Below are 26,418 nucleotides of genomic sequence, written 5' to 3' on the forward strand. Positions count from 1 at the left end.
AATTTAGAACAATAAAGAATTGTGCGTTTATTTCAATTAAAGGACTTTATTCTGGGTGTTGTGTTTTTTTTAACTTTGACTATGGGGTTAGTAATGGGGGTGTCTTATAGACGCCTCTCCATTACTAACCTGGGCTTGATGTCAGCTGGCATTATAAGCTGACATCAACCCCAGCCCTATTACCCCCTGCCACCGCACCAGGGCAGCGTGGAAGAGCGAGGCTAAGTGCCAGAATTGGCGCATCCTATGAATGCGCCATTTCTGGGGCGGCTGACGACTGGTGTTTCTAGCCTGGGAGGGGGCCAATATTCATGGCTCCCTTCCTGGGCTATTAATATCAGCCCCCAGCTGTCTGCCTAGCCTTTGCTAGCTATTAAATTAGGGGGGACCCCACGTCATTTTTTTTGGGGGGTCCCCCATTTTAATAGCTAGTAAAGGCTATGTATTCAGCTGGGGGCTGATATTAGTAGCCTGGGAAGCTCCGTGGGTATTACCCCCTTCCCAGGCTTCAAACATCTGCCCCAGCCGTCTGCTTAACCTCCGCTAGAGCCTAAAATTAAGGGGAACCCCACGCCAATTTTTTTAATAATAAATCCTTTATTTTAATACTAAATGACAAGTACAGTAACCAACACTATCACTGTACTTCATATATATGTGACTGACATGTTTCTATCTATCTAATCTATGTGTGAAGCTCTATTCTGTCTGTTATAAATTGTCGGGTACAGATGCTGAATTGCCGGCCGGCTTTCTTAAAGAGACGGTGCATGAAAACACTATTATTTTTTTAAATAAATCCTTTACACTAAATGACAAGTACAGTAAGCAACACTGTCACTGTACTTCATATATATGTGACTGACATGTTTCTATCTATCTAATCTATGTGTGATTCTCTATTCCTTCTATTCTAAATTGTTGGGTACAGATGCTGAATTGCCGGCCGGCTTTTTTAAAGAGACGGTGCATGAAAACACTATTATTTTTTTTAATAAATCCTTTACACTAAATGACAAGTACAGTAATCAACACTGTCACTCTACTTCATATATATGTGACTGACATGTTTCTATCTATCTAATCTATGTGTGATTCTCTATTCCTTCTATTCTAAATTGCTGGGTACAGATGCTGAATTGCCAGCTGGCTTTTTTAAAGAGACGGTGCATGAAAACACTATTATTTTTTTTAATAAATCCTTTACACTAAATGACAAGTACAGTAATCAACACTGTCACTGTACTTCATATATATGTGACTGACATGTTTCTATCTATCTAATCTATGTGTGAAGCTCTATTCTGTCTGATATAAATTGTCGGGTACCCTGCTGAATTGCCGGCCGGCTTTTTTAAAGAGACAGTGCATGAAAACACTATTATTTTTTTTGATAAATCCTTTACGCTAAATGACAAGTACAGTAAGCAGCACTTTCACTGTACTTCGTATATATGTGGCTGACATGTTTATATCTATCTAATCTATGTGTGAAGCTCTATTCTTTCTGTTCTAAATTGTCGGGTACCGGTGTATGCCGCTGCTGAATTGCCGGCTTTTCATGTTTCACTGTTGGCACTGTTCCCATCGATTTGGGCAATCACTGTAATGCCACAACCACCATGGCTGTGGCATTACAGTGAGTGGCAGACAATCCCTGCATGATTGGTGCTCTAAATAGCGCCAGACATGCAGGACACGCTTTTGGTGCACGAACAGTTATCGAACATAACCTCGAACAGCCGAATTTTTTGCAAATCGTTCGGGTTCGTCGAACAACTTGAACACCGCCCAAAACAGCTCGAATTTGAGATTGGCGAACAGTTCTAGTCGAACACCGCTCATCTCTAGTGGTAACATGGACATCTTTCACAAATTTGGGGAAACTATAAATTGAACCTTCTACATCGTAATGTTCCAGGATTCAGGACACCATAGTGAAGACTTATTGTCAGAAAAATATAAATATACAAATGTAATAAATAAAAATATAATTTTAAATGTTTTTTCCAATACTTTCTATTGATGACTTATGCTTAGGATCAGTTGACACCCCAACCGATCAGCTGTCATCACCTCCGGTGTCTGCTAGATGTAAACTGTAAATGGAGGGGAAGACCGCAGCTCCATACAATACGTAGTGGCTGCTGCTGAGTGCTGCAGATCAACTAAAAAATGCTTCTACAGTATCCTGTACAGGTGCTATAAAAAAATAATAACTAGATCAATATCAGGGTAAACATTTCCTTATTTTCGTCCTTTTTGATCATCACAACTCGACTACTGCCATTTGGATAACTACTTCACCTGTTCCCTGTGATCTTGGCCAGGATTTCTGACGCGTGGGACCAGTCGAACGCTCCTGTACTCGCGTCCACCCATTTATTCATCTCCATGATGCAACTGTCAGAGACTCGCAGTAAAATGATCTCTTTGAAATAATTGGCGGCAGAATAAAGGTGGTAAATGAAGGATCCGTAGCTGAAATCAATCAGTCTGTCCCCTGTAATGTAGGAAAAGCAAATCCTGGCACTCACGTGTTGATGATTAGTTCGTTTATTCCACAACTCACAGTTGTGGAATAAACGAACTAATCATCAACACGTGAGTTCCGGGATTTGCTTTTCCTACAGACATTGTTTTCCACGTGCACCACCTTAGCTATACGGAGTGCCGACTATTTTCTCTTGATACTGTCCCCTGTAATGTGACCTGCGGGAGAATAAAAAAGAGCAAAGTCTCATATAATGTGTGATGTAATGAAATACACTGCAAAGTACAGTCATGGCCAAAAGTTTTGAGAATGACACCAAAATTATATTTTCACATGATCTGCTGGCTTCTGGTTTTTATTAGTGTTTGTCTGATGTTTATATCACATACAGAAATATAATTGCAATCAAATTATGAGTACCAATAGGTTATATTGACAGTTAGAATGAGTTAATGCAGCAAGTCAATATTTGCAGTGTTGCCCCTTCTTCTTCAAGACCTCTGTAATTCTCCCTGGCATGCTCTCAATCAACTTTTGGACCAAATCCTGACTGATAGCAGTCCATTCTTGCATAATCAATGCTTGCATTTTGCCAGAATTTGTTGGTTTTTGTTTGTCCACCCGTCTCTTGATGATTGACCACAAGTTCTCAATGGGATTAAGATCTGGGGAGTTTCCAGGCCATGGACCCAAAATCTCTATGTTTTGTTCCATGAGCCATTTAGTTATCACCTTTGCTTTATGGCAAGGTGCTCCATCATGCTGGAAAAGGCATTGTTGGGCGCCAAACTGCTCTTAGACGGTTGGGAGAAGTTGCTCTTGGAGGACATTCTGGTACCATTCTTTATTCATGGCTGTGTTTTTAGGCAAGACTGTGAGTGAGCCGATTCCCTTGGCTGAGAAGCAACCCCATACATGAATGGTTTCAGGATGCTTTACAGTTGGCATGAGACAAGACTGGTGGTAGCGCTCACCTCTTCTTCTCCGAATAAGCTGTTTTCCAGATGTCCCAAACAATCGAAAAGGGGATTCATCAGAGAAAATTACTTTGCCCCAGTCCTCAGCAGTCCACTCCCTGTACCTTTTGCAGAATATCAGTTGATCCCTGATGTTTTTCCTGGAGAGAAGTGGCTTCTTTGCTGCCCTCCTTGAAACCAGCCCTTGCTCAAAGAGTCTCCGCCTCACAGTGCGTGCAGAAGCACTCACACCAGCCTGCTGCCATTCCTGAGCAAGCTCGGCACCGCTGGTAGTCCGATCCCGCAGCTGAAACAGTTTTAAGATACGGTCCTGGCGCTTGCTGGTCTTTCTTGGGCGCCCTGGAGCCTTTTTGACAACAATGGAAGCTCTCTCCTTGAAGTTCTTGATGATGCGATAGATTGTTGACTGAGGTGCAATCTTTGTAGCTGTGATACTCTTCCCTGTTAGGCCATTTTTGTGCAGTGCAATGATGGCTGCACGTGTTTCTTTAGAGATAACCATGGTTAACTGAAGAGAAACAATGATACCAAGAACCAGCCTCCTTTTAAAGTGTCCAGTGATGTCATTCTTACTTAATCATGACTGATTGATCGCCAGCCCTGTCCTCATCAACACCCACACCGGTGTTAATGGATCAATCACTAAAATGATGTTAGCTGCTCCTTTTAAGGCAGGACTGCAATGATGTTGAAATGTGTTTTGGGGGTTAAAGTTAATTTTCTGGGCAAATGTTGACTTTGCAAGTACAGTAATTGCTGTTAAGCTGATCACTCTTTGACATTCAGGAGTATATGCAAATTGCCATTACAAAAAATGAAGCAGTAAACTTTGGAAAAATTACTATTTGTCTCATTCTCAATACTTTTGGCCATGACTGTATATTATTCATAGATCACAGATAGATTTTATTTCGCATTATTTTGGAATATACTGTACAAACCCTTAGAGAAAGTAGAGTGAAGCATTTTCATAGGAAATGTGTAGGCGTCCTCTTCAAATGTCCTATCCGTGCCAGACATATAGGTGTCAAGTTGAGTCCTGGAGTCTAAGCCATGAACATGGTAGAGCTTGTGGTCACCACCATCCATCTTCTGGCAGGAGGCACGTCCGTCCGTCTGTCTCTCAGAGTCCCTGTTTTTATACAGTAGGGAATAAACCATTAGACTGAATGTATTAGTGAGATGGTGTCATATTTAATTCATAAGGATTCAGATGACAGCCACCTGTTGTAGACTTCGGTGATAATAGACCCACAGAGCTGTGGAATTTTACATTTACGACAAGCCCCAAAAAATCTACATTTTTTTCTGCCATGTGATCTGGATTGTGAAAAATCCAAAGGAATAAGCACAAATCTGAATGATCGTACACGTATCTCGTATCAAAGTGCAACAGTTTTTTAACATATGACCTTCCTTTTACAGACGCCAAGACTCCATTTTATAACACCCTAAAATAAATCTAAACGCCTGACCAAACCCCAATGAAATTTCTAACACCTTTTCCTTACTCCGTTATGCAGTCCACTTCACTCCGAGGCATTACGGCACTCAAAACCCTGAGATTTAGGTCAAAGATGGAGGTGCCAAAGTCAGGAGAATTGGATGTATGGAAGACTTGCTTATTCTTCTGGGTGGTTTCCCTCTTTTGTATTAAATTTGGCTTCATGGTTCTCTGTCACTCTTCCATATCAACCTAACCTAAGATTTTTCCTCCCTCCAGCACAGAATATCTTAAGACTAGTGATGAGCAAGCACTAAAATGCTTGGGTACTCGTTGCTCGGGTCGAGCAAATTGGAATACTCGAGTGCTCGACCCAAGCAACAAGCCTAATGTAAGTCTATGGGAAACCCGAGCACTTTTCAGGTGGCTCCCCCCGGCGGTCTGCAGAGGGCCTAAAAATTGCCCAAATTGATGGGAACAGTGCTCAAATGACATGTGGACAGCATGGGGAAGACCCCTGGAAGCATCTCTGACTCCCAGGTCACTGCTGTCAACAACGTTGTCAGATGTATTACGCCACTTTTACGGACTCACAATAAAACATACAAAAACTAAACCAAAATGGATTTTCATGGGAAATATGTTAAGGAACATCCTTTCCAGGGTAATGACTTGTATATAAGGCAAAATAAATAACCAAAAACAAAAATGCTCCTCCACATCTTGGGCTATGTTCACACGTAGTGTTTTTGATGCGTTTTTGCACTTTTGCATTGCTTTCAACTGTGACAAATGCATTCACCAGGAAATGTCATTTTAACATTTTACAACCTTATCTGGCCATGTGGTGTGTGACACATCATCAGACAAATGTGTAGCACCCCGAGGGTTCGGTCGCTACAGAGGTATTGCATCTCACCCAGAGGTGTGATATCTCACTCTCAGGTAAGGATGGAGTATGGCTCAGGACCCTAACACCCACATGCACTACACCACATTTCCGGGGACAGGGCGACAATGCTGCCAAGAGTGAGCACAACTGTCCCTGATCCCTGGCTGGAGTGGGGAGGGAACACCTAGGAGAGGGGGAACTCTGTAGTGTGTGGGTGGAGAGTGCAGATCCTGGGTGCACTGGAGAGAGAGGTATAAAAGAGGGGAGCCATCTTAGGAACAGTGTTCAGTCAGAGGGGAGAAGTGACAGAGCATGGCTCTGTGGAGCTCTGCTCCAGTAGGCGGGCCTAGCCTGTGAGGCCCCAGACTGAGAGGAGAGAGAGCAGAGAGGAGAAGAAGGAGAGCAGGAAAGGCTCCAGGAGAGGAGTGAAGGGACCCCAGGGGTACGGGCCGTGCAGCAAGCCGGCTGTACGCCCGCCGCTACCCAGAGGTGGGGTCAGGCCAAGAGAGGGAACCGGTTCCCTTAGCTAGTGGAGGCAGAAACTACTCTCAACTAGACACCGGAGGCTGTGGCATTTCATGTGTCACAGCCCCTCACAGTCCACGCTCATAAGGCACCACATAGGGTCCAGGGGACGGAACACACGTTACCCGCCAAGACCCGAGGTAGCTGGAAATAAGCTGTGTAAGGTGTGAGGCACCAATGGTCAGAGAGAGGACCTATGAAAGGGGTCCTGACAAGTACTCCGAAGATACCTAGGAGTCGGCCGAGCCCCTCACTTGGTGAGCGCAGCGCGACGCGGGGAAGTCACTATCGGCAGAAGTGTCTCGGATCAAACAACTGTGAGTAAAGACCCTGGACTGCACCTCAAGGACTCTGAGTCATTTCTGCTGCGCCCATGCACCATAACCCTCACCATCTATACACGCTGCCCTGAGGCTATACTCCACCAGTGGGGAGTTATACTACTCTCTACTGCGCACACAACATCAGCCTCAGCGGTCTGCCCCGCAGCGGCTGTTCTTAGTGACCACAATCCACGGGTGGCATAGTCGGACATTTAAACATTAAAAACCAAATAAACAGATCCGCCACTGGTTTGACCACCCTGAGCCACGGGACCGGGTCGCCGCCACGGAGACTACAAACCCCCAGCATTACACAGAGACCCGGCTCCGGGTATTCCCCCACACACAGCCCAGGGGGCGCGTCACATGCATACAGTGCTGAAAAGACATGGGAACAGCATGGGGAAGACCTCTGGAAGCATCTCTGACCCCAGGTCACTGCTTAAAAGTGTGCCCATGATAAGTGATCCTTGGCGCATGCGAAGATGCCTCCCGCCATGCACCTGTCATTGCATACTTGCAACAATCACCGTCCACGTTCTTGTCCCAGTGCAGCGTTCAGTTGTCCCTACACCATTCCTTGGAATGCAAGCGCAAGTATGCAGGCAGCCACCCACCCACCTACAGGCTGCAATACTATACTGCCAAATTTTTGACAGCTGCTTGCACTTGAAATGTGGCCTTTTAGGCTCGTGGAGGCGGAAGCTTTTCATAACCTCATGCCGGCGGCGGCCGGGTGTCCATACTTGGTCTCCAGCCGCCACTGTTTCTCCCGGTGTCGTCTCCGCCTTCCATAAGGATGGGTCTCACAACATTACCCGTGCCCTCCCCAGTGCACTTACTGGGAAGGACCGCCTAACCTCAAACACATGGACAGGTGAATGTGGCTAGGGACGTAACGGAGCCAGTCCACAACTTTTTTTGCTGAGAGTTGTATTTAGCTCGGTGAAAGGACTGGCATAGAGGGAAACCATATCTACTCCGGCTGTCATTTGTCCGTCACCAGGTACCGCCCATTGTCACACACGACCATGCCTGGCTGTATGTTCAGCGGTGAGAGCCACATATCAGGCTGCTGTGTTACAGCTTTCAACAACTCTGCAGCGCTAGGCGGTTTGTCAATTAAGCATTGAGCATGTTATCTTCAGCACAGCCTGTTGCCGCTTGGCTAAAGCAGTGCTGCAGTGCTGTCAGCTTGTGACTGATGTGGTCATTTTGGAGATGGAGGAGGAGGTGCATGAGCTGAACCATGTGATTACATTGAGGTTAAATTGGTGATACTGTTTTTTATACTAAAGAAATATCCTATTGTTTTGTTTTTTTACGTTATTTTTTAAGATGAATGCATTCACTGGGAAATGTCATTTTAACATTTTACAACCTTATCTGGCAATGTGGTGTGTGACACATCATCAGACACATCCTGTTTTATTTATGATGGAGGGACTCTGAAAGTCATAAAGCCTATTTTTATAGGGCCATCAGACTGCCCTTACTATTCTTAAAATGCCAGCAGTCGGCCCTCGCTATTGTTAGAGAGCCATCAGCCAGCTATGATTTGTTGTTCCCATTATTAACAAGTGGGTCTCGTATACTGTTATTGCATATCCAGTGACTGCAAGGGCTGCCAAAAATTTGGACGCAACCCAATACCCCTTTGAAGAGGCATAGAGGAGGGTCTCAGTTAAAAAAAAGTTCCCATTATAAAGGAGCGGGTCTCCTATAGTGGTAATGCCCATGTTGTGACTGCAAGAGGTGCCAAAATTTGGGAAAAACGCCACTAAGAATTTAAAGACACACAGAGCAGGGCCACAGTAACAAGTACGACATGTTCCCATTAGAAAGAAGAGAATCTGCTATACAGTTATAGGGTATGCAGTGAGTCCAACGGCTGACCAATTTTAGGAAAAACCCCACTAAGAATTTAAAGACACACAGAGCAGGGCCACAGTAACAAATACGACATGTTCCCATTAGAAAGGAGAGAGTCTGCTATACAGTTATAGGGTATGCAGTGAGTCCAACGGCTGTCCAATTTTAGGAAAAACCCCACTAAGAATTTAAAGACACATAGAGCAGGGCCACAGTAACAAGGTATGACATGTTCCCATTAGAAAGGAGAGGGGCTGCTATATAGTTATAGGGTATGCAGTGAGTCCAACGGCTGACCAATTTTAGGAAAAACCCCACTAAGAATTTAAAGACACTTAGAGCAGGGTCACAGTAACGACAAATTCCCATTAGAAAGGAGAGAGTCTCCCATAGTGTTGGCCTATGCTGTGAATGCAAGGGCTGCCAAAAATTTGGAGGCACTTCAATGCCCCTTGGAAGAGACGTGGAGGAGGGCCTCATAAAAAAATGTTCCCTTTAGAAAAGAGCAGGCCTCCTATACTTGTAATGCCCATGCACAAGTGTATGGGCTGACAAACATTTACCCCTGGGGGGTGTACATGAACATACTGTATAAAATTTTTTTTTTACGGGCATCTTAAACACGCTTTAAAAAAATTATGTGGGTGTTTCATCACGGGCCACGGTCACCCTGGTGATATGGTGGTGGAGGATGAGGATGAGGAGAAGGAGGAGGACAAGAGCAAATAGCCAAAATCAGGAAGCATATACCTATGTGTGGGTGTGAAAAGGTGCATGGGAATACACCTCACAAGAAAAGACACTGGATTTGAGTTTATGTTAAGCTGCTATCATTCGGTGGTGTTGAGAAGTCTGGCCCAATCCAGCCCTTGTTCATTTTTATAAGAGTCAGCCTGTCAGCATTTTCAGTTGAGAGGCGGATGCGCTTATCAGTTATAATTCCACCAGCGGCACTAAAAACCCGCTCTGATAAAACGCTGGCAGCAGGGCAGGCCAGGACCTCTAAGGCATAGAGAGACAGTTCATTCCACGTATCCAGCTTGAATACCCAATAATTATAAGGCACAGCGGAATCACGGAGGACGTTGGTACGGTCAGCAAGGTACTCCCTCGCCATCTTCCCAAACTTTGCACTCCTTGTGAGAGTACCCAGCGCCTCAGGGCCTGTGCGATGGGAGGATCTGAGAAAACTCTCCCAGAACTTTGACAGTGTTCCCCTGCCTCTGCTAGATTGAAGTTGTGTCTCTCTCGCCTATACTTCTTGGTTGTCCAACGTGTGCCCTCTGCCACCAGCGTTTTCAGATGGGAATTTTTTTAATAGTTCCGCAGCAAGGGCCTTTTGGTACAGCCCCATTTTTGTAGACCTGTCCGCCTTAGGAATAAGAGATATAAAGTTCTCCTTGTAGCGTGGGTCTAGAAGTGTCACCAACAAGTAATTACTGTCACCCAAAATTTTGAGAACGCGAGGGTCATGGGAAAGGCAGCGTAACATAAACTCAGCCATGCGTGCCAGACTACTAACAGGCAAGACTTCTGTGTCCTCACCAAGAGGATGACTGACCATGCACTCCTCCTCCTCCTCCTACTCCTCCTCTCTGTCCTCTGGCCATCCACGCTGAACAGACGGTATGACAGCTATGCAGGTAGTACCATCTATAGTGCATGAAACTAGCTCCTGTTCTTCCACCTCCTCCTCCTCTTCCTCATTGTCACCCAATCCACATTGGGATGAGATGAGGCTTGGCTGTGTGTAATCACCCTGTATGGTTCCTTGCTCCATCTCATCGTGCTCCGCCTGCAATGCATCCTCTTTGATTGTGAGCAGAGAGGGTTTCAGAAGACAGAGAAGCGGGATGGTGACGCTAATACCTGGCCTGTAGGTAAGTAGTTTGAACAGCAAACTGCTGTGAATGGCTTCACTGACACACTAATGGAATTTTTTAATGGAAGCCAGAAATGGCAGTATTTTCTGACAACGTATATGTGATCCCTTTGACGGAGAAAACAGAGTTTTAAATACCTGGCCTGTAGGTAAGTAGTTTGAACAGCAAACTGGTGTGAATTGCTTCACTGACACACTAAAGGAAATTTTTAATGGAGGCTAGAACTGGCAGTATTTTCTGACAACGTATATGTGATCCATTTGACGGAGAAAACACAGTTTTAAATAGCTGGATTTCTAGCGCTGTAATATGGAAAGGACCTGGCTGTATTCTGCAGTGCCAACAAGCAAATGGCGCAGAAAAACCGTGTTCTCTGGATTTCTTTTTAAGCAAATAATGAGGCTTAAGATGCAAAAAAAATATTCCTGGCCCCTGAGACCTGGGCCTTTGTATAGAAATATCTAACAGCAGCAGAAGGCAGAATTGGAATGGAGCCTCTTGTGCTATATGCACTGCAGTCTGCTATATACCCTGCCTGCCTATATACACTGCCTGCCTGATATCTCTGCAGATGGATTAGTTAGTCCTCAAAAGGACTGTTTGTTAAGATGGATATGTGCAATGTACGGTTTTTCTCCCTAGACTACCTAATGCACGATCAAATCTCTCCCTGATGCAGCAGCAGCTCTCCCTACACAAGCAAATGGCGCAGAAAAAACGTGTTCTCTGGATTGCTTTTTAAGCCAATAATGAGGATTAAGATCCAAAGAAAAGTATTCCTGGCCCCTGAGACCTGGGCATTTGTGTAGAAATATCTAACAGCAGCAGAAGACAGAATTGGAATGGAGCCTCTTGTACTTTATGCACTGCAGTCTGCTATATACACTGCCTGCCTATATACACTGCCTGCCTGATATCTCTGCAGATGGATTAGTCTTCAGAAGGACTGTTTGTTAAGATGGATATGTGTAATGTACGGTTTTTCTCCCTTCACTACCTAATACACAAGCAAATCTCTCCCTGACACAGCAGCTGTACCTCTCCCTACACTGTCTGATTCCGGAGAGACTGTGACGAGCATGGTGGCGCCAGGTCTGATATAGACCTGATGACGCTGTGCGGCCAGCCAATCACTGTAATGCCCACAACCAACATGACTATGGCATTACAGTGCATGGCAGGCAATCCCTGCATGTTCATTGGCTCTCTAAAGAGCATCAAACATGCAGGGAGGGGACCCGAGTTCCCGCCCGAGCAACCTGGAAATACTCGGCGAGCACCGAGCAGTAGCGAGCACCAAGCAGTAGCGAGCATGCTCGCTCATCACTATTGATGACTTGATGACACTCCTCCATTACATTATAGAAAGCAGATGCCAAGACTCCGTTTTATCTCACCCTAAAATATATCTAATCTCCTGACCAAACCCCAATGAAATTTCTTACACCTCCTCCTTACTCTGGTGTGCTGTCCACTTCACTCCGAGTCATTACGGCACTCTACACCCTGACATTGAGTTCAAAAGATGGATGTGCCAAAGTCAGGAGAATTGGATGTACGGAAGATTTGCTTTTTCTTCTGGATGGTTTCCATCTTTTATATTAATTTTTAGGGCAGTAGGTAAGTATTGAATGAAAAAATTTGGCTTTATGATTCTCTGTCACTCGTCCACATGATCCTCATCCAAGATTGTTCCTCCCTCCAGCACAGAATATTTGAATACTTGACAACACTCCTCCATTACATTGTAGAAAGCAGCTGCAGCCTCTTACCTGCCTAATGATCTGCAGAGAGGTTTCCAGCTCCTCCAGGTTCTGCTTTCTCTTTCTTTTCATGCAGGAAGGAGCTTGAACCCTCCAGTAGATCTTATCACACATCACATGCCAGTACAGAACCGCTCCCCTCTGTTTTCTGCAGATGACTCTCTGACTATAGTCAAAACTTTTCATTCTTTATCTGATCTGAAAAAATGTAAACTGTTTTTGTCCACTTGTACATAATCAAAGCAGCCTATGAGTGGCAGCATGACACAACTCATCATTGCCTGTTCCACTTCTTAAAGAGATTGTCTAGGCTTGGGACAAAATTCTTCACCCTGCTGAATCATGACAGTGTGTGATGCACACAACTCTCCAGTACGAGCAATCGGCCACGTGGCCGCATGAATGCAGTTGGCATACTTGTGGTCACGTGCCATCTTGATGCGTTTCTGTACTCTCAATAAAAGTGAATTGAGAGAATATGGATGAGTAAAATCACATTGGGAATAGCGGGAATATCGAGGAATCGTTACAGCTTACACACTGCACACTGTCTTGAATGGCGGTCTACCGTTACATAGAATGACTGCGGACTTTTATCCAAGATTTGTTGCAAGTTCCGATAAAGGTCAGAGATTGACGTATAGATTTGCCTCCTCTACTATGTGATAATCGCAAGACAGTTTCTTTCGTTCTGCGGGGGTACTAGTTTGTATACTAAAAATTTCCTACAACTCCTGTATTATTCGTCATTTCAGGGCTGTTTTTATGGGAATGGGATCATGAAAACAAGATATTCTGATGCACGAGAGAGTAACTCGACACTTAACTAGACAAGGTTGATGGATTGTGTTAAGTGTTCACATTCTTTATCCTGATATCTTATGTTAATTTTAGAAATGCTCCGACTGTACAAAGAGAGCGTGGAGAAGGCATACCGGTCTCTCTCGTCTTAACCGGAGGGTGAAGGACCTTGGATAATGTAACCACATTGTTACAGGTCTGTCACCAAAAACTGCAATGATAAAGGATCTGCCAGGTAAAGGAGATTGCGAGTCCTGTCCCAACCTACTGAACCTTTAGCAATGTAGGGTCATGCACGGGGCCCCTTTGGGGATGGAGGCCATAAATAATTGCCCAATTTGACCTCTTTCCAAATATTGACCTTGGATACTAGTAGTAAGTGAAGAAATCAGTTAAGACTGGGATAAACACAGTAGCAAGGTGATGTATGATGCGCGATGGCATAGCATCAAGTGCACAGGTGGTGAGGTGCAATATGGAGAGACCTAACTACATATACAGTCACGGCCAAAAGTGTTGGCATCCTTGAAATTGTTCAAGAAAATGAAGTATTTTTCCCAGAAAAGTATTGCAATTACACGTTTTGTTATACACATGTTTATTTCCATTGTGTGTATTGAAACAACACAAAAGACAGAGAAAAACAGGCAAATTGGACATAATTTCACCAGAAAACCCCAAAATGGGCCAGACAAAATTGTTGGCACCTTTCCAAAATTGTGGGTAAACAACTTTGTTTCAAGCATGTGATGCTCGTTCAAACTTTTATTCTTTAAAGAGGACTTTTCACCAAATTTGCCATATTGAACTGGACACACAATGTAACAGTGGCTGCAGAGCGGAATAAAAAGTTTTAATTTTTTTTATTTTATTTTTTAACTTTGCCTCTCCGTTGTATAGTTAATAGCAATCAAATATTTGGCACCAGGTAATTTTCATGGGGGGAGGTAGTGGGGCGTGTACTTATTCTTCTTGTATGACTCAGACTAATCATAACAATGCATAACCAGGCAGCAACATAGAAGTGAAGAAGGTCCCATTATTTCATCAGTGTCACTTGACCTGAGTCCACAGGTCCTGCCAGCTGGCATGTGCAGCCTAAATAAGCACTGGAGATACATTACCCAGCACAAAAGTGTGGAGCTATTAACCCCCATTAATATTTCTACACTTCTGTGCTGAAGCATCAGAGAGCTAATGTAATTTTACATGGTGTAGGCTTCCACTTAATGCCGATCTTGTGGATTATCATACCTTGTACAGTGGTGGTCAGTACCGGAGCCATCACAAATCAGCGGTTCCCATCGGAAACACAGTTTGTACAGCAATTTTTTTTCCATCTCCAGAGTCACTGGGTAAGTCTTTCTCTTCCGTAAAGTGTAAGCTCTTATGGTCAGTGAGGTCCTCTCTCCCTCCTGTACAGTGTAAGCTCTTATGGTCAGCGGACTCCACTCTCTCTCGCCTGTAGAGTGTAACCTCTTATAGTCAGTGGAGTCCTCTCTCTTTCTTGTAGAGTGCAAGCTCTTATGGTCACAAGGCTCATCTCTCTCTCGCCTGAGAGTGCAACCTCTTATCGTCAGCGGGCTCCTCTCTCTCGTGTTGTAAAGTGTAAGCTCTTATTGTCATGAAACAACACCCACTTTTGGGTCAGACTTTGCAGCCCTCTGGCGCCCCCTTATCCTGCTGGTCAAACACGGTATTGACCGAGGATAAGCACGGGTGCAGCTGCTCTATTTTATGTCGACTATTGTGGCACGTGATGTGACAGGACGTATATATACCACCAGTTCCTTGCAGGAACGTATATATACCTCCGATCAGCCACCCTCAAACCACAATATCACATAAATACTGGTATACTGCCACCACCGATCGCTTAACAGGTGGATCGGGTACCTGGTAGGTAACGTGAATTAGCGGGTGAGGAACGTGTTTGCTCAACATAGGACAAGAAGAACGAAACTGGTAAATAATAATGATTTACTCCCAAAAGGGGGCAGTGTTTACAAAAGATATACAAGATATTACAAAAGAGACAATTTACATATATGCATAAACAGTTATTAAAATAAAAGGGATAAGTAATAGCAAAACCTGCTTCACAAGGTGATGGTCTCAGATTCTGTGGGGGGGATGGCTCCCCGGAAATTAGAGGTGATTCTCCCACGCAGCGTGGAGGGCATGCGTCTGACGTCCCTGAGAAGAATACCAGTTTTTTATGACCGTTCTGGTTTTTAGGAAAGCAGCCAAAACTCTGGGAGACACCCATTATTTACCTCACAAGGGGGCTCGGCTTTGTGAGCCCGCCCTGCTGCACAAGACCTATTCATCCTTCATATTCCATATCTTGGTGTGGGGGGGTCCCACATCCAAGATGGAGACATCATGTTGGCCGTCACTAATTTTCATGCAGACGGCTATCAAACATGACACCTCTATGATGCTCCGAAGCTAAGAAACCATTTCCTTGCTTTCTGGGGGTTTCCCAGTTATGAAAAATATATCATTGTAACCAGTAAAATGTGAGCATTCCAAAAATGTGGTCCCTGGGTTAGTGACAGTCCTGTGCGTTATTAAAATTGACATTAAACGTTTGTCCAGCTAAACAATAGAATTGGAGGGAAAATCTAGTTTAGACTAGAGCTAGGTCTTCGCTGAAGTTTTACGACGGTAATAAAAATTCTTAGGGTGGGGGCAAGCACTGCAGTTCTATGTCTTACAAATGGACAGGGGGGTGGACATTTGAGACAGCTCTCATTTTTTTAAAACTAGGACCAAAAATACATTTTGCCTGACACCTCCCCCTGTTAGACTGCACTATGGAGGTAGGACCTTCTGGTACTCCTCCAAGCGTATGTCTGGAGGCTTCCTTCACCGGGACAACCCATCGGCATTGCCATGCTCGCTGCCTTTGCGGTGTTGGACGGTAAAGTCGTACTGCTGGAGCGTGAGGCTCCAGCGTAACAACCTTCCGTTGGCACCGGACATGGTGTGCAGCCAACTCAGGGGTTTGTGGTCTGTCACGACAGTGAAGGGGCGCCCATACAAGTAAGGCTGTAAGCGGTTGAGGGCCCTTACAATGGCCAGGCACTCCTTCTCTATGGTGGAATAGGCCACTTCCCTCGGCAGCAGTTTCCGACTTAGGTACAACACGGGGTGTTCTTGGTTCCCCGAGTCGACCTGGCTGAGTACAGCACCGAGGCCAGATTCACTGGCGTCGGTCTGTACTAAGAGTGGTCGTGTGCCGTCGACCGCCTTTAGTACAGGAGAGCTGCTCAGGGCAGTCTTCAAAGCCCGAAAGGCCACCTCGCATTCATCTGTCCACTTGACTGAATGGGGTAGGCTCCTCCTGGTGAGATCTGTCAAGGGCTTCGCAAGGCTACTATAGTTTTGTACAAAGCGTCTATAGTACCCTGCGGTGCCCAAAAAGGACTGCACCTGCTTCTTGGTCCTGGGGGTGGGCCAGGACACGATAGCGTCCACTTTCCCAGGCTCTGGCTTCAGAGTACCCCCACCTACCCGGTACCCCAGGTAGTGGACCTCATTCATGCCCATCTGGCACTTTCCTGGCTTAATGGTCAAGCCCGCCTGGTGAATGCGCCCGAGCACCTACTGCAGATGCTCGAGGTGATCCTCTCAGGTGGGACTGAAGATGGCAATATCATCCTGGTACGCCACTGCGTACCTCTCCAGTCCCTGGAGCAGGTGGTTGACCATTCGCTGGAACGTGGCAGGGGCATTTTGCATGCCGAAAGGCATGACCGTGGATTCATACAATCCGAAGGGGGTTATAAAGGCGGACTTCTCCTGGGCCCCGGGGCTCAAGGGAATCTGCCAATATCCCCTACTCAAATCCATAATGGAAAGATAGCTCGCGCTGGCAAACCGCTCCAGCAGCTCCTCAATGCGTGGCATTGGTTGTGCATCAGAGGCTGTGATAGCGTTGAGCCCCCTGTAGTCCACACAGAACCGGGTGGTCTGGTCCTTCTTTGGCACCAGGACTACAGGTGAGGCCCACGCGCTCTTGGACCGCTTAATCACCCCCAGCTTCAGCATCTCCTCGACCTCCTGGCGCATGACATGCTGCACCTCGTCGGAGATTCGATATGCTGTCCGCCGGAGTGGGACATGATTCTCGGTGTCCACTTCATGGACCGCTGCCTCAGTCCTGCCAGGCATGTTGGTGAACACTGCTTGGACGGGTTTCAGCACTGCTCGCAGCTGAGACCTCTGGTCTGCCGATAGCAAGGCGCTTATCTCTACATCCTCTAGGGACCCGCTGGCCTTCGCTTGGGCCAGCATGTCCAAGAGGGGGTCGTCCTCCCCATCCTCGGGCAGGCTGCAGACCGGTAGGACGCAGGCTCCACGTTCTTGATGAGCCTTCATCATATTAACGTGGAAAGCCTTCCGCCTACCCCGTGCGTGGTCAAGAGTGATCACGTAGGTGACCGGGTTGAGCTGTTGGTGAATGACGTACGGGCCTTCCCAGGCCACCTGAAGCTTGTCCTTTGGTACGGGGACCAGCACCCACACCTTCTGACCCACCTGGTAGGTCCGTTCTCGGGCGTTCTGGTCGTACCAATGCTTCTGGTCAGCCTGGGCTTGCGCCATGTTGTCATGCACCAATTGCGTCAAGGTCTGCATCTTGTCACGGAAGCGCATGACATACTCCACGATGGACACTCCTGGGGAGCTCGGCTCTTCTTCCCAGAATTCCCTTATCAACCCAAGGGGTCCTCGGACACGCCTGCCATACAGGAGCTCAAAGGGGGAGAACCCCGTCGAGGCCTGTGGAACCTCCCTGTAAGCAAATAGCAGGTGTGGGAGGTAACGCTCCCAGTCGCGACCCTGGGTTTCAACCAGCATTTTTAACATCTGTTTGAGGGTACCGTTGAATCGCTCACACAAACCATTGGTCTGTGGGTGATACGCGCTCGATACCAAATGCTGCACCTGCATTTTCTTACATAGGGCCTCCATTAAGCGTGACATGAACTGGGTCCCCTGGTCGGTAAGCGTATCCCTGGGAAATCCTACTCGCGAAAAGATGGCCAAGAGGGCGTCCGCCACCTTATCCGCCCTAATTGAGGACAGGGCTACTGCCTCCGGATACCGGGTAGCATAGTCTACCACGGTAAGGATGAAATGTTTTCCAGAGCTGCTGGGTATGGCCAGTGGTCGCACAATGTCCACAGCAATCCTCTGGAAAGGCTCCTCTATCACAGGCAAAGAGATCAGGGGGGCTTTGGGAGCCGGCCCTGACTTTCCCACTCTTTGACATGTGGTACAGGAGCGGCAGTAGTTCACCACATCTGTCCTCATTTTGGGCCAATAAAAGTGGTGAGACAGCCGGGCCTTGGTTTTGCTGACCCCCAAGTGTCCAGCGAGTGGAATTTCATGGGCGATCTGCAACAACTCATCCCTGAATTGGTAGGGGACGACCAGCTGTCTTTCCCTCAGCCACTCCTGTTGGGGTGTACAGGGAACTGTCTCCCGGTACAACCTCCCTTGGTCCCAGAATACCCTCTCCTTATCCGACTCGGAGGTGGGTTTCTCAGCGAGGCTCCTTAATGTCTCCAGGCTAGCATCTGAGTGCAGAGCTGCCTGAAACTCCTGGCTGGAGGAAGCCAGAAGTGAGGTTAAGGCCACGTCCTCACTGGAACCCTCTGGGACCGGCTCTGGGTCCATGGATCCTGTTATTCCTCTGTCCGAGGAGGGTCCAGAAGGCAGGGCGTTACTTGCGTTCTGGGCACTCTGACTGCGGGTAACAGCGGCTCTATCGGCCGTCTCCCCGGGGAATAACACCATCTCATTAGCCTGCAAGGCCATGAGAACTACTTCTCCATCATCCTCCATTACCTCAGGCACAGTGCTACGTATGGGGCAGCGACTATCAGCCAGGTCACCTTCTGTTGTGACACTGGTCACTGGCACAGCACCACCTGCTTCATGGTCCTCGTGCCTCTCCCCATTACCCTTGGCACTGATATTGGCTCCTGCTAGGGGATCCTCAGCAACATCACCCCGCAGAGTGACATGGCTGAGTTCTCCTACACCTTCCAATACAACATCATCATCATCATCACCATCATCATCATCATCATCATCAGGTAAAGCATTGACATTCCCATTATCAGCAGTAACCTTACCAACCGTATCAGATCGAGGAGGGGGGTCAGGGACATAATAAGCAAACATCCTCCCCAAATCAGTTCCCAACAAAACATTTTCAGGTAGGTTGTCAGATACTCCCACTTCCTTCACCCCACTCCCCGCACCCCAATCAATAAAAACCCGGGCAATGGGCAAGGGGCATCGGATGCCCCCAATCCCGGTGACAGTCAGGGTCTTTCCTGGAATAAGTTCTTCAGTGGACACCAGTTCGGGTCGGATGAGGGTTCGTTCGGCCCCAGTGTCCTTCAGGCGTATAGTGAGAGTGTTCCCCACCCTGACAGACTGCAAGTTTTCACAGGCCCTCCCAACTGGCCCACCCACCAAAAGAACTGAGGCATTAGGCCCTGGGGCCTTGGATGGGGGGTTCTTCCTCTGCTTCTCTGGGCAAGTGGCGCTGAGATGACCAGTCTGGTTGCAGAAATAACACCTGCGGGCATCAGATGCAGGCAGGGCCTTGGTAACGGGGAAAAGGCCTCCGGAAGGTCGGCTGGCAGGGGCAGGGATGGTGGTTGACGGCTTACCCCCTTTCCAGCTGGTGACGACCGGCTTCCGCACCTCCGGTCTTCGGTTAGCCTTGTAGGTGTCTGCGATCTGCGCTGCTTTATTGGCATCTGGTGGCTCCCGATCCATCACGAACTGCCGTACCTCAGTTGGACACAGATGCAGGAACTGGCCTTTCACCTTCAGGTCCTTTAGCTGCTCAAAGGTGGTCGCTGACAGTCCTTGGATCCACTGCTCAAAGTTGTTTCGGAGCCCGTCTACCACATCGCTGTAGGTGTCGTGTGGTCCACGTTGGAGGGCTCTGAACTTTTTTCGGTAAACCTCCGGAGTCAGCTGATACTTTTTTATCAGGGCCTGCTTGACGGCCTCATAGTCTCCATCTTGCTCTCGAGGGAGGGAAGCAAACACCTCCAAAGCTTTTCCTCGGAGTCCTGGGGTTAAATATTTTGCCCACTCGTCTGTTGGCAGCTGATACTGCCTGCAGGCCTTTTCAAAGCCTTGCAGAAATATGTCCAAGTCCCCATCCTTTTCCATCACAGGGAAGTGCTCAGGACGAGGTTTAAAGCAGCTGGCACTGTTGGACTCACGGGTCTGCGTAGAGGGCGACTCCTTCTGAATGCGGGCTAGCTCCAGCTGGTGTTGTCGGTCAGCTTGTCGCTCAGCAGCCTCTCTTTCAGCTTGGGCTTGTCGCTCAGCAGCCTCTCGGTCAGCTTGGGCTTGTTGCTCAGCAGCCTCTCGGTCAGCTTGGGCTTGTCGCTCCGCTTGGGCCTGTTGCTCTGCTCGCTCCTGGAATCTCAGGATCAGCTGCAGTCGTCCATCACCATCGTCTGCGGCGAGCTGCTCCAAGGCCATCTGCAGGTGGGGGTCCACACTACCCTGATTGCGGGTATGGCTGGCAATCACAGGTGGGACTCCTGCAGCAGCGCCATCCAGGCCTTGGCTGGCCGCCCCATCATCAGGGCTCTGCTGTCGGACGGGCTCTGCAGCACCTTGTAACAGTTCAGCAGTCATTTGGGCCTTGATTTTGCCCGTGGGATCAATCAGCCTCAGCTCACAGAGAACAGTGATAGTGTCCTTCGTCTGCTGGTGATACCAGGGCTCTCCACGTGTAGCCATTATTGCCAAATAAAAGATAGGATAGAAAAACAAGAAAAGGGTAGGGGCAACTGCTGCACATACAGTAATGTCTCAGATCTAATAAACACTGAGTTCGATCTTCCAAAACTTTTGTGCAAGTTTTTAGTGAGAGGAATGATTGCTCAAACCAGATCACTAATGTCCTATGATCCCACCGCTTGGGTCAGACTTTGCAGCCCTCTGGCGCCCCCTTATCTTGCTGGTCAAACACGGTATTGACCGAGGATAAGAACGGGTGCAGCTGCTCTATTTTATGTCGACTATTGTGGCACGTGATGTGACAGGACGTATATATACCACCAGTTCCTTGCAGGAACGTATATATACCTCCGATCAGCCACCCTCAAACCACAATATCACATAAATACTGGTATACTGCCACCACCGATCGCTTAACAGGTGGATTGGGTACCTGGTAGGTAACGTGAATTAGCGGGTGAGGAACGTGTTTGCTCAACATAGGACAAGAAGAACGAAACTGGTAAATAATAATGATTTACTCCCAAACGGGGGCAGTGTTTACAAAAGATATACAAGATATTACAAAAGAGACAATTTACATATATACATAAACAGTTATTAAAATGAAAGGGATAAGTAATAGCAAAACCTGCTTCACAAGGTGATGGTCTCAGATTCTGTGGGGGGGACGGCTCCCCGGAAATTAGAGGTGATTCTCCCACGCAGCGTGGAGGGCATGCGTCTGACGTCCCTGAGAAGAATGCCAGTTATTTATGACCGTTCTGGTTTTTAGGAAAGCAGACAAATCTCTGGGAGACACCCATTATTTACCTCACAAGGGGGTTCGGCTTTGTGAGCCCGCCCTGCTGCACAAGACCTATTCATCCTTCATATTCCATATCTTGGTGTGGGGGGGTCCCACATCCAAGATGGAGACATCATGTTGGCCGTCACTAATTTTCATGCAGACGGCTATCAAACATGACACCTCTATGATTCTCCGAAGCTAAGAAACCATTTCCTTGCTTTCTGGGGGTTTCCCAGTTATGAAAAATATATCATTGTAACCAGGAAAATGTGAGCATTCCAAAAATGTGGTCCCTGGGTTACTGACAGTCCTGTGCGTTATTAAAATTGACATTAAACGTTTGTCCAGCTAAACAATAGAATTGGAGGGAAAATCTAGTTTAGACTAGAGCTAGCTCTTCGCTGAAGTTTTACGACGGTAATAAAAATTCTTAGGGTGGGGGCAAGCACTACAGTTTTATGTCTTACAAATGGACAGGGGGGTGGAAATTTGAGACAGGTCTCATTTTTTTAAAACCTTGACCAAAAATACATTTTGCCTGACACTTATAATCAGTGGAGTCCTCTCTCTTGTAGAGTGTAAGCTCTTATGGTCAGCAGGCACCTCTCTCCTTCCTGTAGAGTGTAAGCTCTTATGGTCAGCGGAGTCCACTCTCTCTCGCCTGTAGAGTGTAACCTCTTATAGTCAGTGGAGTCCTCTCTCTTTCTTGTAGAGTGAAAGCTCTTGTGGTCACAAGGCTCATCTCTCTCTCGCCTGAGAGTGCAAGCTCTAATGGTCAGCGGGCTCCTCTCTCTCGTGTTGTAAAGTGTAAGCTCTTATTATCAGTGGAGTCCTCTCTCTTGTAGAGTGTAAGCTCTTATGGTCAGCAGGCACCTCTCTCCCTCCTGTAGAGTGTAATCTCCTAATCAGCAGGGTCCCCTCTCTCTCTCTATAGAGCGTAAGCTCTTATGGTTAGCAGGGTCCTCTCTCTGTCCACTTTCTCTCCTTCTCTCTCTCCACTCCTCTATCTGTATTTTGTTAGCAATTACAAGCTTATTGAAATTCACGTGAATTTATTTGGGGTGAACCAAATTCTTTGGGAAACTTTGGTGAAGTTGGTCAATTCAAATTTCAAAAGATTCGTTGATCTCTAACACTTACAAATGAACATACTTGGGAAGTAGAGTGGAAAGCATGGACTTGGCAACTTGAAATCCAACAAGCCTGATACTTCTATCTGCTCACGGCTGAGATCTATCTATCTATCTACTCTATCTATCTTATCTATAATTATTAGCTCATTGGTTGATCTCGCCAAATCTGTAAGGTTTGCCCAAAATGTATCTAATGTCTATGACCAGCTCCGGTTCTGATGACCTGAGAAAGAGAATATTGCTCTACTTCTGGAGACCCAGTAGCTGCAATGTCTAACTCCAAGTGGCCCAGTTGCACAATGTATAACGATTATACGTTAAAGCGTCTTCATCTTCTTCACTACTAATAAGCAGTCATATCAGCCCCGTGGGTCTAACCTCAACAAAATATACAGCAGATGATGATCACCTGAATCCTTATGACTAATAAATCAATTTAATGGTATATTCCCTAATGTTCAGTAGGGGGAAATAAGTATTTGATCCCTTGCTGTTTTTGTAAGTTTGCCCACTGACAAAGACATGAACAGTGTATAATTTTAAGGGTAGGTTAATTTTAACATTGAGAGATAGAATATCCAAAAAAAAAAATCAAGAAAATCACATTGTATAAATTAAATACATTTTTTGCATTTTGCAGTGAGAAATAAGTATTTGATCCCCTACAAACCATTATGAGTTCTGGCTCCTACAGACCAGTTAGACACTTCTAATTAACTTGGTACCTGCATTAAAGACAGTTGTCTTACATTGTCACTTGTATAAAAGACTCCTGTCCCCAGACTCAATTAATCAGTCAGACTCTAACCTCTACAACATGGGCAAGACCAAAGAGCTTTCTAAGGATGTCAGGGACAAGATCATAGACCTGCACAAAGCTGGAATTGGCTAAAAAAACATAAGTAAGACGCTGGGTGAGAAGGAGACAACTGTTGGTGCAATGCAAGAAAATGGAAGAAATACAAAATAACTGTCAATCGTCATTGATCTGGGGCACCATGCAAAATCTCACCTAAAACTACACGGGGGGGGGGGGAACTTGTTAATGATCTCAAGGCAGCTGGGACCACAGTCCTGGCCCCTGAGACCTGGGCATTTGTGTAGAAATATCTAACAGCAGCAGAAGACAGAATTGGAATGGAGCCTCTTGTACTTTATGCATTGCAGTCTGCTATATACACTGCCTGCCTATATACACTGCCTGCCTGATATCTCTGCAGATGGATTAGTCTTCAGAAGGACTGTTTGTTAAGATGGATATGTGTAATGTACGGTTTTTCTCCCTTCACTACCTAATACACAAGCAAATCTCTCCCTGACACAGCAGCTGTACCTCTCCCTACACTGTCTGATTCCGGAGAGACTGTGACGAGCATGGTGGCGCCAGGTCTGATATAGACCTGATGACGCTGTGCGGCCAGCCAATCACTATAATGCCCACAACCAACATGACTATGGCATTACAGTGCATGGCAGGCAATCCCTGCATGTTCATTGGCTCTCTAAAGAGCACCAAACATGCAGGGAGGGGACCCGAGTTCCCGCCCGAGCAACCTGGAAATACTCGGCGAGCACCGAGCAGTAGCGAGCACCAAGCAGTAGCGAGCATGCTCGCTCATCACTATTGATGACTTGATGACACTCCTCCATTACGTTATAGAAAGCAGATGCCAAGACTCCGTTTTATCTCACCCTAAAATATATCTAATCTCCTGACCAAACCCCAATGAAATTTCTTACACCTCCTCCTTACTCTGGTGTGCTGTCCACTTCACTCCGAGTCATTACGGCACTCTACACCCTGACATTGAGTTCAAAAGATGGATGTGCCAAAGTCAGGAGAATTGGATGTACGGAAGATTTGCTTGTTCTTCTGGATGGTTTCCATCTTTTATATTAATTTTTAGGGCAGTAGGTAAGTATTGAATGAAAAAATTTGGCTTTATGATTCTCTGTCACTCGTCCACATGATCCTCATCCAAGATTGTTCCTCCCTCCAGCACAGAATATTTGAATACTTGACAACACTCCTCCATTACATTGTAGAAAGCAGCTGCAGCCTCTTACCTGCCTAATGATCTGCAGAGAGGTTTCCAGCTCCTCCAGGTTCTGCTTTCTCTTTCTTTTCATGCAGGAAGGAGCTTGAACCCTCCAGTAGATCTTATCACACATCACATGCCAGTACAGAACCGCTCCCCTCTGTTTTCTGCAGATGACTCTCTGACTATAGTCAAAACTTTTCATTCTTTATCTGATCTGAAAAAATGTAAACTGTTTTTGTCCACTTGTACATAATCAAAGCAGCCTATGAGTGGCAGCATGACACAACTCATCATTGCCTGTTCCACTTCTTAAAGAGATTGTCTAGGCTTGGGACAAAATTCTTCACCCTGCTGAATCATGACAGTGTGTGATGCACACAACTCTCCAGTACGAGCAATCGGCCACGTGGCCGCATGAATGCAGTTGGCATACTTGTGGTCACGTGCCATCTTGATGCGTTTCTGTACTCTCAATAAAAGTGAATTGAGAGAATATGGATGAGTAAAATCACATTGGGAATAGCGGGAATATCGAGGAATCGTTACAGCTTACACACTGCACACTGTCTTGAATGGCGGTCTACCGTTACATAGAATGACTGCGGACTTTTATCCAAGATTTGTTGCAAGTTCCGATAAAGGTCAGAGATTGACGTATAGATTTGCCTCCTCTACTATGTGATAATCGCAAGACAGTTTCTTTCGTTCTGCGGGGGTACTAGTTTGTATACTAAAAATTTCCTACAACTCCTGTATTATTCGTCATTTCAGGGCTGTTTTTATGGGAATGGGATCATGAAAACAAGATATTCTGATGCACGAGAGAGTAACTCGACACTTAACTAGACAAGGTTGATGGATTGTGTTAAGTGTTCACATTCTTTATCCTGATATCTTATGTTAATTTTAGAAATGCTCCGACTGTACAAAGAGAGCGTGGAGAAGGCATACCGGTCTCTCTCGTCTTAACCGGAGGGTGAAGGACCTTGGATAATGTAACCACATTGTTACAGGTCTGTCACCAAAAACTGCAATGATAAAGGATCTGCCAGGTAAAGGAGATTGCGAGTCCTGTCCCAACCTACTGAACCTTTAGCAATGTAGGGTCATGCACGGGGCCCCTTTGGGGATGGAGGCCATAAATAATTGCCCAATTTGACCTCTTTCCAAATATTGACCTTGGATACTAGTAGTAAGTGAAGAAATCAGTTAAGACTGGGATAAACACAGTAGCAAGGTGATGTATGATGCGCGATGGCATAGCATCAAGTGCACAGGTGGTGAGGTGCAATATGGAGAGACCTAACTACATATACAGTCACGGCCAAAAGTGTTGGCATCCTTGAAATTGTTCAAGAAAATGAAGTATTTTTCCCAGAAAAGTATTGCAATTACACGTTTTGTTATACACATGTTTATTTCCATTGTGTGTATTGAAACAACACAAAAGACAGAGAAAAACAGGCAAATTGGACATAATTTCACCAGAAAACCCCAAAATGGGCCAGACAAAATTGTTGGCACCTTTCCAAAATTGTGGGTAAACAACTTTGTTTCAAGCATGTGATGCTCGTTCAAACTTTTATTCTTTAAAAAGGACTTTTCACCAAATTTGCCATATTGAACTGGACACACAATGTAACAGTGGCTGCAGAGCGGAATAAAAAGTTTTAATTTTTTTTATTTTA

The 26,418-nt window shown here is 46.2% G+C and overlaps 1 long non-coding RNA gene across 1 annotated transcript; it reads right to left on the bottom strand.

The window, feature by feature from the left end:
• Nucleotides 1-2,619: 2,619 nt before the first annotated feature.
• On the bottom strand, nt 2,620-12,331 carry LOC141171627 (uncharacterized). Its single transcript, XR_012252364.1, has 3 exons — nt 12,183-12,331; nt 4,413-4,603; nt 2,620-2,712 (listed from the first exon to the last, which is right to left on the bottom strand). It is a non-coding gene; the product is annotated as an uncharacterized lncRNA (long non-coding RNA).
• Nucleotides 12,332-26,418: the final 14,087 nt, after the last annotated feature.

The sequence above is a fragment of the Phyllobates terribilis genome, unplaced genomic scaffold, assembly GCF_046119375.1.
Source record: "Phyllobates terribilis strain yellow unplaced genomic scaffold, ASM4611937v1 Scaffold_12__6_contigs__length_324123572, whole genome shotgun sequence".
NCBI classification, from domain to species: domain Eukaryota; kingdom Metazoa; phylum Chordata; class Amphibia; order Anura; family Dendrobatidae; genus Phyllobates; species Phyllobates terribilis.